The sequence below is a fragment of the Choloepus didactylus genome, chromosome 2 (genome assembly GCF_015220235.1).
Source record: "Choloepus didactylus isolate mChoDid1 chromosome 2, mChoDid1.pri, whole genome shotgun sequence".
Taxonomy (NCBI): domain Eukaryota; kingdom Metazoa; phylum Chordata; class Mammalia; order Pilosa; family Megalonychidae; genus Choloepus; species Choloepus didactylus.
The window spans coordinates 119,372,118-119,391,241 of NC_051308.1; the positions used below are offsets into that span (position 1 = coordinate 119,372,118).

At 38.7% G+C, this 19,124-nt stretch overlaps 1 protein-coding gene across 4 annotated transcripts in view; it reads left to right on the forward strand.

The window, feature by feature from the left end:
* The window catches only part of NOTCH2 (notch receptor 2), a 195,282-nt gene that overhangs the window by 19,570 nt on the left and 156,588 nt on the right, over positions 1 to 19,124 (forward strand). The window lies entirely within an intron of this gene.

Sequence of the window (19,124 nt, forward strand, 5' to 3'; positions counted from 1 at the left end):
GACATAAAAGGTATAAGACTTACACAGATCAAATAGTAAAATGACAGAAGAAAGTCCTGAATTATCAGTAATAAATTTAAATGTAAATGGATTCAACTTTCCAGTCAAAAGGCAGAGATTTGCAGAATGGATTAAAAAAAAAACATATGATCCCGTTGCATGCTGTTTATAAGATACTCACCTTGGGTTAAAAGACACAAGTAGGTTGGAAGTGAAAGGATGGGAAAAAGTATTCCATGCAAATAGTAACCAAAATAGAGCTGAGGTAGCTATACAAATATCAGTTAAAACAGACTAAGTCAAAAACTCTTACAAGGGACAAAGAAGAATACTGTATATTGAAAGAGGGGTCAATTCAACAAGAAAGCATAACAATTATAAATATATGCACCTAATAGCAGAGCCTCAAAATATATGAAAATATATATATATAGGAAAATTCAAAGAGAGAAATAGGCAGTTCTAATACAACAGTAGGCAATATACCACTTTCAATAGCGGATAGACAACCTAGAAAGAAGATCAATAAGGATATGGAGGACTTGAATGATATTTTAAACCAATTAGACCTATATAGAACACTTCACCCAAAAGCCGCAGAATACACATTCTAATCTAGTGCACATGGGTTTTTCTCCAGGACAGACCATATGTTAGGCCTCAAAACAAGTCTCAATAAATTTACAAATATTGAAATCATATGATAGACCTTCAACCACAGTGGAATGAAGCTAGAAATTAATAACAAAGGGGGAATTGGAAAATTCACAAATATTAGACAACCACTCTTAACCTATGCATCCAAGAGTAATCACAAGGGAAATTAGGAAATATCTTGAAGCAAACGAAAACCTAAACATAACATACCAAAACTTATGGGATTCATCAAGAGCACTGCTGAGAGAGAAATTTATAGCTGTAAATGCCTACATTAAAAAAGAAGAAACATCTCAAATCAGAAACCTAACCTCACAACTGGAGAAACTAGAAAAAGAAGAGCAAACTAAGCAAAAATTGAGGAGAAGAAAGGAAATAAAAATTAAAGCAGAGATAAATGAGATAGAGAATTAAAAACAATAGAAAGACTCAACAAAACCAAAGTTGGTTCATCAAAAAGGTCAATCAAACCGACAAAACTTTAGCTACACTGACAAAGAAAAAAGAGAGAGGATGCAAATAACTAAAATCAGTAATGAAAGAGGGGCTATTACTACTAACCCCACAGAGATAAAAAGGATGTTAAGAGGATACTATGAGCAACTGTATGCAAACAAATTAGATAAACCTAGATGAAATTAACATATTCCTAGAAATACACAAACTACCTATACTGACTCCAGAAGAAATAGAAGATCTCAATAACAAGTAAAAAAAATTGGGTCAGTAATAATAAGAAAAAAAAACTTCACCCGAAAGAAAAACTCAGGATTAGAAGGCTTCTCTGATAAATTTTACCAAACATTTCAAGAAGAATAAAAATCAATCATGCTCAAACGCTTGCAGAAAACTGAAGAGGTAGTAATACTTCCTAATTCATTATATGAGGCCCTAATACCAAAGCCAGATAATGTTACCACAAGAAAAAAAATTACAGACCGATATCCATTATGAACATAGATGCAAAAATTCTCAACAAAATACTAGCAAACCAAATCCAGCAGCATATTAAAAGAATTACACATCAACTGGGATTTATCTCAGGTATGCAAGAGTTATTCCATAAGAAAATCAATTAATACACCATATTAATACAATGAAGGAAGAAAAACCACATGATCATCTCAATTGGCACAGCAAAGCCATTTGACAGAATCCAGCACTCCTTCTTGATGAAAACATTCAGAACACTAGGAATAGAAGAACATTTCCTCAATATGAGAAAAGGCATATGTGAAAAAAACCACAACTAACATCACACTCAATGGTGAACTTGAAGGCCTTCCATCTAAGCTCTGGAACAAAATAAGGATGCCCACTGTCACCACTGTTATTCAGCATTATACTGGAAGTTTTAGCCAGATCAATTAGGCAAGGAAAAGAAATAAAATTGTAAAGGTAGAAGTAAAACTTTCTCTATTTGCTGATGACATGACCCTATATATAAAAAAACTTGAAAAATCTACTGCAAAGCTGCTGGAGTTAATAAACAAATTTAGCAAAGTGGTGCAATTAAAGATCTATCTGCAAAAAAGTCACTAGTGTTTTTATAGAGTAGTAATGAACAATCCAAAGAAGAAATCAAGAAAAAGTTCCATTTCTAAAGCAACTAAAAAATCAAATATTTAGGAATAAATTTAACTAAGGCTGCAAAGAACTTGTACATGGAAAACTACAAAACATTGCTGAAGGAAATCAAAGAGACCTAAATAAGTGGAAAAATAGTCTGTGTTCATGGATTGGATGGCTAAATATTGTTAAAATGTTAATTCTACCCAAAGCAAATTCCAGATTCAGTGCAATCCCAATCAAAGTTCCAACAGCCTTCTTTGCAAAAACGGAAAAGCTGATCATCAAATTTACATGAAAAGAAAAGGAGCCCCAAAAGACAAACCCATCCTGAGAAATATGAATGAAGCTGAAGTACTCACACTACCTGATTTTAAAATTGACTGCAAAGCTACAATAATCCAGACAGCATGGTAGTGGGAAAAAGACAGACTTATAGACCAACGGAATTCAATTGAGAATTCAGAAATAAACTCTCACATCTATGGCCAATTGATTTTGGACAAGGATGCCAAGTCCACTCAATGGGGAAATAATGGTCTCTTTAACAAATGTTGCTGGGAAAACTGGATATCCATATGCAAGAGAATGAAGGCTGACCCCTACCTCACACTATACACAAAAATTAACTCATAATAGATCAAGTTTCTAAATATAAGAAGAAAAACTATAGAGCTCCTAGAAGAAAACATAGAAGCACCTTCAGGACATTGTGTTAGGCAATGGTTTCTTAGACTTTAAACCAAAAGCACAAGCAAAAAAGAAAAAATAGTTAAATGGGACTTCATCAAAATTAAATTATTTTGTGTATCAAAGTACTTCACCATGAAAGTAAAAAGAGAACCCTTAGAATGGGAGAAAATATTTGGAAATCATATCTGATAAGGGTTTACTATCCAGAGTATAGAAAAAAATCCTAAACCTCAATGACAAAAAGATCAACAATCCAATTTAAAAATGTGCAAAAGACTTGCGTAGACATTTTTCTATCTCTCTCTAAATATGTGTATCCAATAAGCACATGAAATAGTGCTCAACATCATTAGCCATGAGGGAAATGCAAATCAAAACCACAATGGAGACACCATTTCACAACCACTAGAACAGCTACTACTAAAAATAATGAAAATAAGTGTTGGAGAGTATGTGGAAAAATAGTAACACCTGTTCATTGTTGGTAGGAATATGAAATGTGCAGCCACTATGGAAAACAATTTGGTGGTTCCTCAGAAAGTTAAGTATAGAATTAACATATGGCTTGGTTTTCCCACTTCTAGGTATATCGTATACTCCAAAGAATTGAAAGCAGGGGCTTGAACAGATATTTGCACACTCATGTTCATAGTGACATTACTCATAATTGCCAAAAGATCAAAGCAACCAAAGTGTCCATTAACCAATGAATGGATTAACAAACTGTGGTATGTACATACAATGGAATATTACTGAGCTGTAAAAAGGAATGAAGTTCTGACACATGCAACAACATCAGTGAACCTTGAAGCCATCATGTTGAGTGAAATATGTCAGGCAGAAAAGGACAAATATTGTATGACCTCACTTTTATGAAATAATTAGAATATGCAAATTCATAGAGTCTGAAACTAGAATGAGTCTACCAGGAGCTGGGGTGAGGGTAGGGAATGGGGAGTTAATGCTTAATTGGTACAGAGTTTCTGTGTGGGGTGATGGAAAAGTTTTGGTAATGGATAGCAGTGATGTAGCACAACCAGCGAATTGTATATTTGAATGTGGTTAAAAGGGGAAATTTTAGATTATATATGTTATGAAAATAAAAATTTTTAAAACCATAGAATTATACAACACACAATGGACCCTATTTTGGTTTGCTAAAGCTGCCCAAATGCAATATACCAAAAATGGGTTGGCTTTTAAAAGAGGGTTTATTTAGCTTACAATTTTATAATTGTAAGGCCATGTAAATGTCCAAATTAAGGCATCAACAAGAGAAAAACCTTCTCTGAAGAAAGGCTGCTGGCATCTCGGACACCTCTGTCACATGGGAAGGCACATGGTCAGCATTGGCTGGTCCTTATCTCCTGGGCTTCTTTGCTTTTAGGCTCGGCTTCAGTGGCTCTTTCAGCTTCTGTGGGTGTTTTTTTCTCTCTCTCTCTTTTCTCTTCGAGTGTTTCTGCCCTTTATCCTCTCATAAAGGGCTCCAGTAAAGGATTAAGACCCCCTTGAATTAGATGGGTCACATCCCAATTGAAACAATCTAATCAACAGTTCCCACCCACAATATGTCTGCCCCCACAGGAATGGATTAAAAGAATGTGAGCTCTTCTGGGGTACATAGCAGCTTCAAACCAGCACAGACCCTAATGTAAACTATGGATTATAGTTAACAGTATAGTTATAATAATATTCTTTCATCAATTATAGCAAAGTTACCATATTAATGCAAAGTATCAATAATAAGGAAAACTGTATGTTGCAGGGGTAGGTACCTCTGCACTTTCTGCATGATTTTTCTGTATATCTACAACTGCTTTAATTAAAAAAAAAAAAAAGATGAATCTAAGGCCTCCAGTGTTTCCCTTCTCAGTAGGCGGCATGGCCATTGAGCAGGTAAATTTCTAATTCAGATATCTGGAGTCAACCTTACCTCTTCCCTTTCCCTTAGCTCCCCAAACACAGTCACTCTGAGTCCCAAATAGCTCTCAATTATGACTTCTGTTTCTTCTACTCACACTGTTTTTAGTTAAAGCTGCATCACCTCTCACCAGGACTTCTGCAATAGCTTCCTAAATAGTCTCCCTTCCCCAGGTTCCTCCCCATTCGACCTTTCTTTCACAATTGAAAATCCAGTATTGTTACTTTTTAAGACCATTAAACGGCTCCCCATTCACCTTCTAAGCTGAAGCAATGCCAGAGGTCCGTGGTAGGGCAGCTCCTTAAGAGGCCCTAAATCATCTGGTACTTGTCTTATCCTCCAGCCTCTTCTTCTGCTCCTTATCTTGCACTCTTTGAACCTAAGCAACAATAAACTACTTGTAGCCACTGTCTCCAGGGCCTGCCATCCTATTTCATGTCCCGTGCCTTTGCTTATGCTATTCTTTCTGCCTGGAATGCCCTTCTCCCTCATGCCCTGCCTGCCCCTCTCTATCTTCATTAGCTTCCTCCTGCTGCTATAGCAAATTACCCCAAGTTTAGTGGCTTAAATCAACACAAATTTGTTATCTTACATGTCTGTAGTTCAGAAGTTCAGAAGTCCAAAATGGGTCTTAACAGGCTAAAATCCAAGTGTTGTCAGGGCAGTGCATTCCTTCTGGATGCTCTAGGGAGAGTCACCTTTCCCAGCTTCATGAGGCCACCCACATTCTTAGCTGACCTCTGCTTCTGTCGTTACAGCTCCTTCTTTGACCCTGACCCTAACTCTTACCCTCCTGCCTCCCTCTTATAAGGACCCTTGTGATTACATTGGGCTCACCTGTGTAATCTAGGATACTCTTCCCATCTTCCCTTAACTTAATTACATCTATTTTTCCATGTGAGGCAAAATTCACTGGCTTAGGATGCAGACATCTTTTTGGGGGGAGGAGACATTATTCCGCCTATCACATCATAAAACGCTGACTCATTTCTTAAAGCTCAGCTCATACATCACTTTTTCTCTGAAAGTCATCCTTTACCTCAGAGCCAGTCACTCTCCATTCTGAGTTATTTACATACTACCATCACTGCATGCACTGGCTTGCATTGCATATATTAAGTTTTTAATGTGTCCATGTCTCCACTATATTTTGACTTCTTGGTGGGGTTGGGAACCTTATTTATCTTTGTATTGCCAGCACCTGGCATAGTACATGACATATATTAAGAATGAGCTAAATTTATTTTTTTAAAATGAACATATAAGGCCCTGTGCCAACACATTTAAATGTTACCTCCCAGCCTAGAGATGAAGACTAAATGATGCTGAAGCCACAGTGGGTCCTGAACTCTCCAGAGTAATCTCTCACTACTCCCCAGCTCCAACCCTCTCCTACCTCTGTCATGTTCAGTCACATGGTCTTTCTAACCCTTCTAGATCATGCTGTCCCTTTCCAATCCTAATCTTTCTATCTGTAATGCTCTCCCTCCATTTTTTCTGTTTTATGAACACTGATTCATGCTTCAATGAACTTGATTTCTTTCTTGCATCTATTTCTGTGATAGGTTCTGTTGTGGTCTACATCAGTCTACTGTGGTTTAATAGGTCATGTATGCTCAACCAGGATGAGAATGGTTCTTGTGGGATTAAAAAAATAACTTACATTTTTATGTATAAAGTGTAGATAAACATTAAGTTCATAAACTGATACAACAATTTATCTGTGGTATTAAAATTTCATGGGGATGACATCATTGGTACAGTGACATAAACAACTACTGAAAACTTCTCTCCAGAGATTCAACCAAGAAAAGGACAATTCTGAATTGTTTGAAACTCTGGAGGAGGATATAGACTGCAGAAGGACCCTGCAAATGCCAAATCGAAGAAAGCGAAGAAGCATCAGGTAGGAATCTTTCATCCAGACCAGCTGGTTGTCTTCCCTACCCCTCACTTGGGCTAGTGTGGGAAAGCACAGAATCAGCAATGGGACCCCTCCCACCTTGGACACAGACTATAAAGTCTCTCACAGCAGTGAGACATACCCCCACCATTTGAAGACCCAGGGGACGTGGGAGGACATTTCAAGGCCCAGGCTGGTGAGGGACAAAGAGACAGAGAAAATGTGGACAGAGACTGTGTTTCCAGCCCTGAGTCTAAAAGCTCTTTCACCACCCTTGAGGGAAGCAGCTGCCAATGGCCATTTCCTTACCTTGGGGATGGCTGGAATACTGGGTCAGCTGGTGGAAATCCACATTGAGCCAGATTTTGGCCGGCAAAGACAGGGCATAGGAATCCCACAGTTTTAGCTCACGTGAGTAGACACAGCCTGTGCTCAAAGGCAAAGCAGCTTCTGAAGATGATTAAGTTACCAAGCGTCACCATCTTCTGAATAGTCTGGAAGGTGCAAGGGAATTAAAACATATTTAAAAAGATGCTGCAGACCCTTTCTTAAGACCACAGGAGCCAGTTTACATTTCTGTATGGAAACCCAGCCCTGTTTTGATTGAGAAATATAGAAGACACAACTGTTAAAGCAGGGCTCTAAAACAAACCCAGGTCTTGCTGACTGGATGAAAACAGAGCACCACTGGAAGCCAGCAGATTTGTATGACCACACACAATGAACTTGCTGGGGTGCAAAGTGCCTACCTCCATTCCTGTGGCAGGCCATTGTGAGCACTTGCTTTTGGTGGGTAGTTTGGGAGGCAGAGCTAAACTGACAACTGGCCAGCATGAGAAAGTAAGAAAAGATAGAGATCAAAAACAACCAACAAGAAAACCTTAGGCAAAAGAGAGAAAACAACCTCCAGAATAAACCGATCAAGAAAATCAGATGCCTAGAAAGCAAAAAGTCATGAGCCACACCAGGAAACGTGAAGATATGGCCCAGCCAAAGGAACAAACTAACACCCTAAGATTCAAGAGTTGAAACAACTAATTAAAAGTGTCCAAACAAATCTTCTAATTCAAATCAGTGAGTTGAAAGAAAAGGTGACAAAAGTGATGAAGGATATAAAGAAGACACTGGGTGTCCATAGGAAAAATTTGTAAGCCTGAAAAAACAAATGGGAATGAAAGGTACAATAGAAGAGATGAAAAACACAATAGAGACATATGACAGCAGACTTGGAAAGGCAGAAGCAAGGATTAGTGATCTAGAGGACAAAACATCTGAAATCCTATACACAAAAGAACAGATAGGGAAAAGAATGGAAAAATATGTGCAGGGGCTCAGGGAACTGAATGACAACATGAAGTGCATGAATATACATCTTATAGGTGTCCCCGAAGGAGAAGAGAAGGGAAAACAGGCAGAAAGAATAATAGAGGAAATAATCGATGAAAATTTCCCAACTCTCAAGAAAGACATAAAATTACATGTCCAAGAAGTGCAGTGTACCCCAAACATAATTGATCCAAATAGACATACACCATGACACTTACTAATCAGATTTTCAAATGTCAAAAACAAAGAGAAAATTCTGAAAGCAGCAAGAGAAAAGCAATCCATCACATACAAGGGAAGCTTGATGAGACTAAGTATGGCTCTCTCAGCAGAAACCATGGAGGTGAAAAGACAGTGGTATGATATATTCAAGATACTGAAAGAAAAAAACTGCCAGCCAAGAATCCTGTATCTGGCAAAACTGTCCTTCAAAAATGAGGGATAGTTAAAAATATTTACAGATAAACAGACACTGAGAGAGTCTGTGAACCAGAGACCTCCTCTCCAAGAAATACTAAAGCGAGTGCTACAGAGAGATAGGAAAAGACAGGAGAAGAGGTTTGGAAAAGAATATAGAAATGAAATCATCAGGAAATAGAGGACAGAGATCAGACATTTGATGCTGAAGGAGTATAGAATATTCAAGAGGATTGATTGATTGTATAGATCCAGAAATGGATAGCACAATCCTGTGTGATGGTAGCACAATATTGTTTAAGTACACTGAAGAAAGATGATTGTGAGTACAGTTGAAAGAGGAAAGTTAGGGGGAAGGAATATAGAAAAAGCTGGGACTTATAACTTAGTTAAACCTAGAGTAGTCAATGATTGTGATTAAATGTACAAATATAAGAATGTTTTCACAGGAGGGAGAACAAATGAATGTCAACTCTACAAGGTCTTGAAAATGGGATGGTATGGGGAAAATACAATCAATGCACACTAGATTCTATAGTTAACAGTAACATTGTAATATGTTTCCATTAATTGTAACAAAGGCAATATACCTTAGCTAAATATCTATAAGAGGGGGATATAAGGGAGGGATATGGGATTCTTGGTGTTGGTGTTGTTGCCTGATCATTTTATTGTATATTGTATTTTTATTTGATTTTTTCTTTTCTTTTTTTGTCATCATTTTTTTCTTTTTCTTTTTTTTTCTTTTCTCTTTTTTCTCCTGTTCCTCTTTCTTTGCAGAAGTAATGGAAATGTCCTCAAATAGATTATGGTGGTGAATGCATAACTATGTGATTATACCAGGAACCTGTGATTGTTTACTTAGGAGAGATTGTATGGTATGTGAACAAAACAGTTAAAAAAATAAATAGAAGGATACAAATGCTGGAGACAATGTGGAGAGAGGGATGTACCTAATCACCTTTGGTGGGGAAGTAGAATGATGCAGCTCATCTTGAGGGTAGTGTGTTGGCTCCCTGGAAGCTAAATATGGGGTTGCCATATGGTCCTGAAATCTTGTTATTAGGTATATACTTGGAAGAACTGAGAACAGGGACACAAATGGACATTTGCACAGTGGGGTTTATGGTGGTAGTATTCACAATTTGCAACGGGTGGAGGTGGCCTAAGGCTACATCAACTGATGAACGAATGGTGAACTATGATATATACATACAAAGGATTATTGAGTGGCTACAAAAGGAATGAAGTTGTGAGTTATGCAACTAGGTGAATGGATGTGGAGGACAGTATGTTGAGTGAAATGAACCAGAAATGAAAAGACAAATATTACAATGCCTTAAAATATGGATTAACTATAATGTGCAAACTCTGAGAATTGAATCTGAGAGCATAAGTTATCAGGGGAAGACTAACAGTAAAGTTTCCTAGATTGTAAGTTCTTATAGCAGTTACATCAATTCCTGAGTTGTAATGGCTATTTCTAAATTCTGGAACGCTGAGCTCTTTGTGTATAACCTGGTCAGTCCCTGGAACTTCAGGTATTTGTGTGACATGACACCTGAGGCTCAGAGCCAGATTTCGGTGCTATGAATGTCGGCATCACTCCATATAGCAAATGTTAAAGGGGCTGAAAAAGAGATCAGTCTTAAGTTAGAGATATGAAAAAATGGACTTCATTAAGACTAAGGTAAATCAGACTAAAGGGTGAAGGATAATAATGATGGTGTTTTAGAACTTCAAATTCTGTGTGAAACCAAAGGAAGAGATGTTTATTTGGTGCAAAATCTAGACTTTCTGTAGCACACTATCACTATATAATTTAACTTGTGTGGTCAGTTTATTCAAACACCATAATTACATGTGAAGCCCTGATAATCCCAGAGTAATTTGGGCATAGAATAAAAATGTATTTGCAAAGCCCCCTTGAAGGACTGGGGAAAAAGCCGGAAATATTAAACTTCCCCACCTGGGAAATTACTGATATTCTCACAAGCATTGGGGACCACTAATTTAGAAGGCTGAGCCCTCAATCTTGGTGCTTGCCTTTATGAAGCTTGTTACTGCAAAGGAGAGGCTAAGCGTACTTGTAATTGTGCCTAAGAATCACCCCCAGAGAACCTCTTTTGTTGCTCAGATGTGGCCTCTCTCTCTAACTCTGCAGGCAAACTCATTGCCCTCCCCTCTATGTAGGACATGACTCCCAGGGGTGTAAATCTTCCTGGTAATGTGGGACATGACTCCCGGAGATGAATCTGTACCCAGCATTGAGGTATTGAGAAAAACTTCTTGACCAAAAGGGAGAAGAGAAAGAAACAAAATAAAGTTTCAATGGCTGAGAATTTCAAATAGAGTCGAGAAGACATTCTGGATGTTATTTTTATGCATTGTATAGATATTCCTTTTAGTTTTTAGTGTATTGGAATAGCTAGAAGGAAATACCTGAAACTGTTGAACTGCAACCCAGTAGCCTTCCTTCTTGAAGACAATTGTATAACTATATAGCTTATACGGTGTGACCACATGATTGTGAAAACCTTGTGGCTCATACTCCCTTTATCCAGTATATGGACAGATGAGTAGAAAAATAAATGACAAAAGGACAAAAAGTAAATGAATAATAGGGAGGGATGGGGGGATGGGATGTTTTTGGTGTTCTTTTTTACATTAATTTTTATTCTTATTCTTTTTTTCTCACCATAATGAAAATGTTCAAAAATTAATTGTGGTGATGAATACACAATTATTTAATGGTACTGTGAACAACTGATTGTACATTTTGGATGACTGTATGGTATATGATATGTCTCGATAAAATTGAATTTAAAAAAAATATAAAAAATTGCATGGGGGAGTAATTAGGAAAAAAATGTCTAAAAAGGCTCTTTAGGAGAGCAGTAATGATAAAAGAAAAGGTTTAGAAACACCACAAGAGGTGATGAGGTTGAAATTCAAGTTGCAGGAAGAACACAAGAAGAGTCGACAGCAAGGAAATGGAGGTAGGCATGATTGATTACCTGAGTGAGACATGGACTATGGAGAAGATTCCAATCCAGCAAAAAGTTTTGATCACTTGTTATATGCTTTGAACTGTGTGCAACCCTTTCGCCTGTGTTAGTGAAGAGCTTCTCCTTCTGTTAATCTCAATGTGTATGTTCCTTGTAGGAATAAAAGCAACATTTCCATGCAGACAGTAGTCTACTCATCTCCTCTCTGCACCAGCAGCTTTTATGCTAATCACCCTCTTGGAGCTAACTCCTTATTCATAGTTTGCAACATAAGAAAACTAAAAGCACAGCCCAGCTTGTGTTTGTAGAAGCTCCTTTTTTTGGCAGCCTTTCAAGGGGTTGGGCAATTTAAAAGATGCAATTGCAATCATTACTAACTTGTTAGGATGCTTGAGGGAAACCTGAACATCTGTAACCTACTTTTTAAAAGAGAGGCAAGGAAAATACAGGAGTGGGGATAATCCAAGGAAAGCAATTTCAAGTCTTGAACAACAGATGGACTCCAGAACCTCCTTGGCTGGTCCTGACAAGCCTCCTTAGCAGCTAGGACAAGAAAACAGAATAATGCTAAAGGAAGGCCAGAAATCATTTTTGTCTACTTGCTCTTCTGGAGTATAACCTTTTATTTGCCTGTTTGTTTTGATTTTAAAAAATCCTCTTCTTTGTTATCTTACAGCATTCACTAAGAAGTATTTACCACCGAGTCTTTGCATTTTATCCCAGGCAGATCACCTATGCTACGTATTCACCATGCTTTTTTGACTACTTTGCTTTTCTTCTCTCCTACTTCCCTACTCTGGTCATGAGTGTTGAAGCAGAGATGACGTTGTTGGGGCAGAAAGCTGAAGTGGGGAGATAGATGAGCCTCAGTGTCCACTTAGGATCTATAACCGACTCCCTGGCAGTTTGTCCGCAGTTAATCTTGCTTTTAGCTTCTTGTTGACTTTATCGCCCACTCTGTGTGTTTAACTCTCTGATGGATGTTATCACCAGCTCTGTTTAGTCACAATGCCAAGAGCACAAGTTGAACAGAGAAACCTTCAGGCAACCAACTATTTGGGTGTCAGGTTGACCAGAATAAAAAAATCACTGTTTTACTGAATTTGATATTGTTTTAGAGATAAATAATCATTTATATTTTGTCAAACTAGTTGTGCATGTAGATACAGTCTCATTCTTCCTCTGGACATACTTTTTACATCAGAGGAAAGAGAAGAGGAAAAGGAAAGATTCTTAAAGCACTGCTCCCAGTGAGGGTCTGAATTACAGGTAAATATATGATTTTAGGGGATAAGGAAGCATTTTAGTTGAGGTGCCTCCAACAGAGAGGGGCCGTTGACTGCAAGAGACTGGATGAGTAATCAGACAGCTTTTCCTGTTCTTGTAGGCTATTTTACTTTGTGGTTTCATTAGATTTTTTTTTTTTTTTGAAGTTTTGTGAGTATGGAACATAAACAAATTCCAACATAATTAAACACTGATATAGGGAATATCCATAGACATTATTCTTTCAATAGAGTAGATATTTGTAGGCTGCCCTGGAAATCAGGTTACCTTGAACTTAATCTCTACTGTGACATTGGCTGATTACTTTCAGCCTTTTCAGTTCTCCGAGATGGTATGAAAAATGGAAAGTACACAGGCTTTGGAATTTACTGCAACTTGGGTTCACATCTTACCTCTACACTGTTGATTACTTATTTAACTTCTTTGCACCTCAGTATCTTTACTTGTCAAACATAGATTCCTTGTAGGAATGTTGTGAGGATCTACTGAGATCATGTGTGCAAAACAGCTAACACATAGCAATTACTAAATAAATGGCTGCTCTCGTGGGAATATCTGCGCAGAGATACGGAAAGGCTAGATGACAACAAAGGCATCTGAGCTCATTAGCTGATAAATGCTTCCTTAACCTTATGGTATTATTACAGAAAGAGAAGAATACAGCCTGGCTACATAGAAACCCAGGCCTATTTTATTTCTGCAGAATCTGGTCACCACAGCCAACAGAAGGTATTGAGGTAAGGCTAAGGAAGAGAGAGAGAGACAACAACAGAGAGGGAACAAGAAAAATAGAGACTATCTCTTCTCCCCATTGGCAGAGAATGTCCCAGCATTCCTTAAGCAGCATGCTAGAAATGGGGGGTAAAGACTGCCTGCTGATGAGGTACACCAAGGCAAGCTACCAGTGTTTTCTGATCTGCTTCCAAGATGTTGCTTCTATGCACTGGATTAATTCTCTATTAAGTATTTTGCCTAAAACAAGAAAGGCAGCTGCATAGCTGCCCAGTCCCTAGATCTGAAAAATCACTGTGTCATCAATAAAAGAGAGAGTCTTGGGAAATAAAAGCCTGTGGTGCAACCTTTCAGTCAGGGAGTCAGGTGGCTGTGAGGTGGCATGTTTGACTCTTGTTCATTAACAAAATTTCTGTTTATATCCTCCTAGTCCTCCTTGCTTGCCTGTCTGCCTGCTTCTGGGAGCTACTGGGTTGGCAGTGAGTGCCTACCCAAATCATTAATTATTGATTCAGTGCATACTATGTACCCAACATTCATCAACACACCCATGTTGAATATCTTCTATGAGAACAAAAATAAGAGACTCAGTGTGTATATTCATGTAGCTCTCAAAATAATAGCCATATGTTCAACTAATTGTTAAATGGTATATATAACATGTAAAAACTAACTGTACAGGGGCTCAGGGGAAAGGACGACTAAGCGTAGAGATGAGGAAGAGATGGCATTTGAGCTAGGCCTTGTAGAATGGATAGAATTCCACAGGTTGAGGGGAGGGTGGGGAAGAGAAGGAAGGGCAGGGAGGGAATTAGGGCATCCTAGGCAAGGGAAAGAGCCGGCATAGAGGTGAAGAATAGCCCACAGCATTTCTGTGGTCTGGTTAACAGTTTGATATGCCTGCCACATAGACCATGTAATAAGGTGCATCAGCAGAAGACGTAGATGCAGCCAGAATGCAAAGGGCTTTCTGTGCCAGCCTGTGGAGTTTGGGCTCTAATCACAGGTAATGGGGAGCCACAGGTGGGTTTTAAGCATGCATGGCCGAATTGTACTTGTATTTTGGACAGTCCTATGGGCTTAAGCAAGTGAATGGACTGAAAGAAGGTGAGACTGAAAGCTGGGAGACCAATTAAGGGTTCACTGAAATCGTCAATGGTGTCAAATGCTGCAAACTGGTCAAGGAGGATAAGGACTGAGAATGAGCTCATTGGATCTGGCAGTTGGGGATCTTTGGTGACATCTAAAAATAATTTCAGTAAAATGATTCAGGCAGAATCCAGATTACACAGCACAGCCTATAAGCCCTAAGCCAGTGGCTTTCAAAGTGTGGTCCCAAATCATTTTTCATCTCTTCTCCAAGCATTCCTTAATAGGAACCCAATTCTTCCAACAACTGAACTACTTGCTATTGCCTGAATAATAATTATTATTATGGTTTCTCAGCCCTTTGCATAAGTTGTTCCCTTTGTTGGCGATGTGCTCTCCCTACTAGTATGTATCCATATTCTCTACTTGGCAATATTGAACTCATTGTGCAAGGCCTAACTTCAATGTTATGTCCCTATGAAGACTCTGCAGTTTCCCCCAGATGGCAATCCTATGGAAACTTTTGCACACATTTCTACTACGACATTTATTTCATTGTGTGGAGTTGGTTTGATGTATCTGTCTACTTGGAGTAAGGACTGCTGTGTTCATCTGTTTCCTTAGTGTTTTTCACTTAGTTGGTATTCATCAAATGTAGAGAGAGGAGTTGTGATAGGTTGAGAAAGGAAGAGCAGCAAGGCATAAACTATTCTTTTAAGAGGTTTGGGAGTACGACTCCCAGGGGTGTAAATCTCCCTGGCAATGCAGAGTATGACTCCCGGGGATGAATGTGGATCCGGCATCATGGGACTGAGAGTATGTTCTTGACCAAAAGGGGGATGCAAAATGAGACGAAATAGCTTCAGTGGCTGAGAGATTCCAAATGGAGTCGAGAGGTCACTCTGGTGGACATTCTTATGCACTATACAGATAACACCTCTTAGGCTTTAATGTATTGGAATAGCTAGAAGTAAATACCTGAAACTACCAAACTCCAACCCAGCAGTCTGGACTCCTGAAGACAATTATATAATAATGTAGATTACAGGGGGTGACAGTGTGATTGTGAAGACCTTGTGGATCACACCCCCTTTATCTAGTGTATGGATGAGTGGAGGAATGGGGATAAAAACTAAAGGACAAATGGGGTGGGATGGGGGGATGATTTGGGTGTTCTTTTTTCACTTTTATTTTTTATTCTTGCTCTGGTTCTTTCTGATGTAAGGAAAATGTTCAGAGATAGATTGTGGTGATGAAAGCACAACTATGTTATCATACTGTGGACAGTGGATTGTATACCATGGATGATTGTACGGTGTGTGAATGTATTTCAATAAAACTGAATTTAATAAAAAAAAAAAGAATAAATAGGAGTAAATAAATAATTACTATGTATGTACAAAAAAAAAGAGGTTTGGGAATAAAAGGATAGAGAAATTTGTCTAAGCTTACAATAGAGAGGTGTGTGTGTATGTGTGTGTGTCTGTATTTTAAAGACTGGGACAAAATTATTTGTTGGCCGAGGGGATTAGCCAGTAGAGAGGAAGAGATGAATGACTGAAGGGACATGGAGGGGTGAGGGAAGGGATGCAAAATGAATGGCAAAATGATTCTGAAAGGGCAGAAGGGGATGAAATCAATGGCCAATGCAGAAGGATTAGCTTCCAAAACAAAGAGGGACTCTTTTCTCTGAGATGTAAGGAAAGCTGGTATAGATGGGGGAAGAGATAATTTGCGAGGTTGAGGGGAGGGAGGTTGGGGGGGTTCTTATATGGCCTTGCCTGTATAGAAATGGTCTGGGGAAGATTCTATAGGGAAGATGAGATGTCTTTAGTGAAGCAGGAAGTGAGACCTTTAGCTGGAAAGGAAATGGGGAACAGAAAGAGGGAAAGAGGCTCTGGGAGGTTGGTAAAGGCTTCAAACCTCCGTGGAGGGGCCATGTAGTCAGGTTGGAGAGCAGCAGCTGCAAAGCATTCATTTGGGCTGATCCATAACCCTGCTTGGAGATAAAGAAGGGACCAGTCCATTCACCCCATTTACTTTGGCAAAGAAAGCATTTATGAGTGGGTTTTCTGTAGGGGTTGTGTCTGAAATAAGATAGATAACTTCTGAATACACATCCCAAAAATGGTATAGAAAGCTTTCTAGGTCTATATATCAATGATACTGGAATATTATGCAGACAATAGCAATGCTCCATATGGCAATTATATAGGAATGAAGGAAATATTTATAAGATATGGATTAGATGAGAAAGCAGGATAAAAATTGTATGTGTCTTGTATATCTGTATGTAGAAATATGTATATGAAGAACAACAGATTAAAATATACCAAAATGCTATCAGTGGTGGTATTACAGTTGACTTCTCCTTTAATTTTTAGAATCACCCTCATTATGATTTATAATTAAATAAAATTATGGCAGTTGTTCCGGTTTGCTGATGCTGGCATTTTGCAAAACACCAGAAATGGATTGGCTTTTATAAAGGCGGTTTATTTGGTTACAAAGTTACAGTCTTAGGCTATAAAGTGTCCAAGGTAAGGCATCAACAATAGGGTATTGTGCCAGTTTGAATGTATTGTGTCCTCCAAACGCCATTATCTTTGATGTAGTCTTGTGGGGCAGACGTTTTGGTGCTGATTAGATTTGCTTGGAATGTGCCCCACCCAGCTGTGGGTGATGACTCTGATGAGATACTCCCATGGAGGCATGGCCCCACCCATTCAGGGTGGGCCTTGATCAGTGGAGCCATATAAATGAGCTGACTCAAAGAGAAGGAACTCAGTGCAGCTGTGAGTGACATTTTGAAGAGGAGCAAGCTTGCTAGAGAGGAACATCCTGGGAGAAAGCCATTTTGAAACCAGAACTTTGGAGCATACACCAGCCACGTGCCTTCCCAGCTAACAGAGGTTTTCCGGAAGCCATTGGCTATCCTCCAGTGAAGGCACCCGATTACCTATGTGTTACCTTGGACACTTTATGGCCTTAAGACTGTAACTGTGTAGCCAAATAAACCCCCTTTTTATAAAAGCCAATCTATTTCTGGTGTTTTGCATTCTGCAGCATTAACAAACTACAACAGGTACCTTCACTGGAGAAAGCCATTGGCATCTGGAAAACCTCTGTTAGCTGGGAAGGCATGTGGCTGGCGTCTGCTTGCTCCCAGGTTGCGTTTCAATATAGTGTTCTCCAAAATGTCAGTGTCAGCTTCCAACGGCCATCTTCAAAATGTGTCCCTCAGCTGCAGCTTCTCTGAAGTCCTTCTAATTCTGAGTTTTTATAGGGCTCCAGTAAACTAATCAAGGCTCAGGCTGAATGGGAGGGGCCATGCCTCCATGGAAATTATCTAATCAGAGTTATCACCTACAGCTGGGTGGGTCACATCTCCATGGAAACAACCTAATCCAAAGGTTCCAACTTAATCAACACTAATATGTCTGCCCCATAATATTGCATCAAAGAACATGGCTTTTTCTGGGGGACATAATATATATAAACTGGTACAGCAGTAAATAGAATTGATGCATTCCCTACTGGTTTTATCTTTTTTTAAAAATATTTTCCTCAAATTTTTATTTTTGCCTAGTCCTTTTTACCCTCTTTCTACTCTACTTCCCACCTCCTCATATTACTTATATTTTTCTGCATCATGTTTTTCTCTCCTGGTAAATACATTATGGACATTTTTTAGGTCAGTAGATACAAATCTAACTCACTCTTTAAAAATTGCTGCTTAATATTCCATGGTATAAATGTTACAAATACACCTTTATACACTTATTATATACATTTATTTTTTAATTAAATTCTGTTTTACTGAGATATAGTCACAAACCATACAGTCATCCATTGTGTACAATCAGCTGTTCATAGTACCATCATATAGTTATGCATTCATCACCCCAAACTATTTTCGAACATTTTCCTTGCACCAGAAAGAATCAGATTAAGAATAAAAAATAAAAGTAAAAAAGAACACCCAAATCATGCCACCCCCCATCCCACCCTATTTTTCATTTAGTTTTTATCCCCATTTTTCTACTCATCCATCCATACACTGGATAAAGGGAGTGTGATCCACAAGGTTTTCACAATCACACTGTCACCCCTTGTAAGCTACATTGTTATACAATCATCTTCAAGAGTCAAGGCCACTGGTTTGGAGTTGATAATTTCAGGTACTTACTTCTAGCTATTCCAATACACTAAACCCAAAAAGGGACATCTATATAGTGCGTAAGAATGTCCACCAGAGTGGCCGCTCGACTCCATTTGAAATCGCTCAGCCACTGAAACTTTATTTCATTTCATTTTGCACCCCCCTTTTCATCAAGAAGATGTTCTCAATCCCATGATGCCGGGTCCAGATTCATCCCTGGGAGTCATATCCTGCGTTGCCAGGGAGATCCTGCCCTGGGAGTCAGGTCTCACATAGTGGGGAGGTTATCTTTTATTAAGCATATTTAGAAGAGAGTACTTGGAAAAAAAACTGTGGCGTGGAACCAACCATCAGAATTGC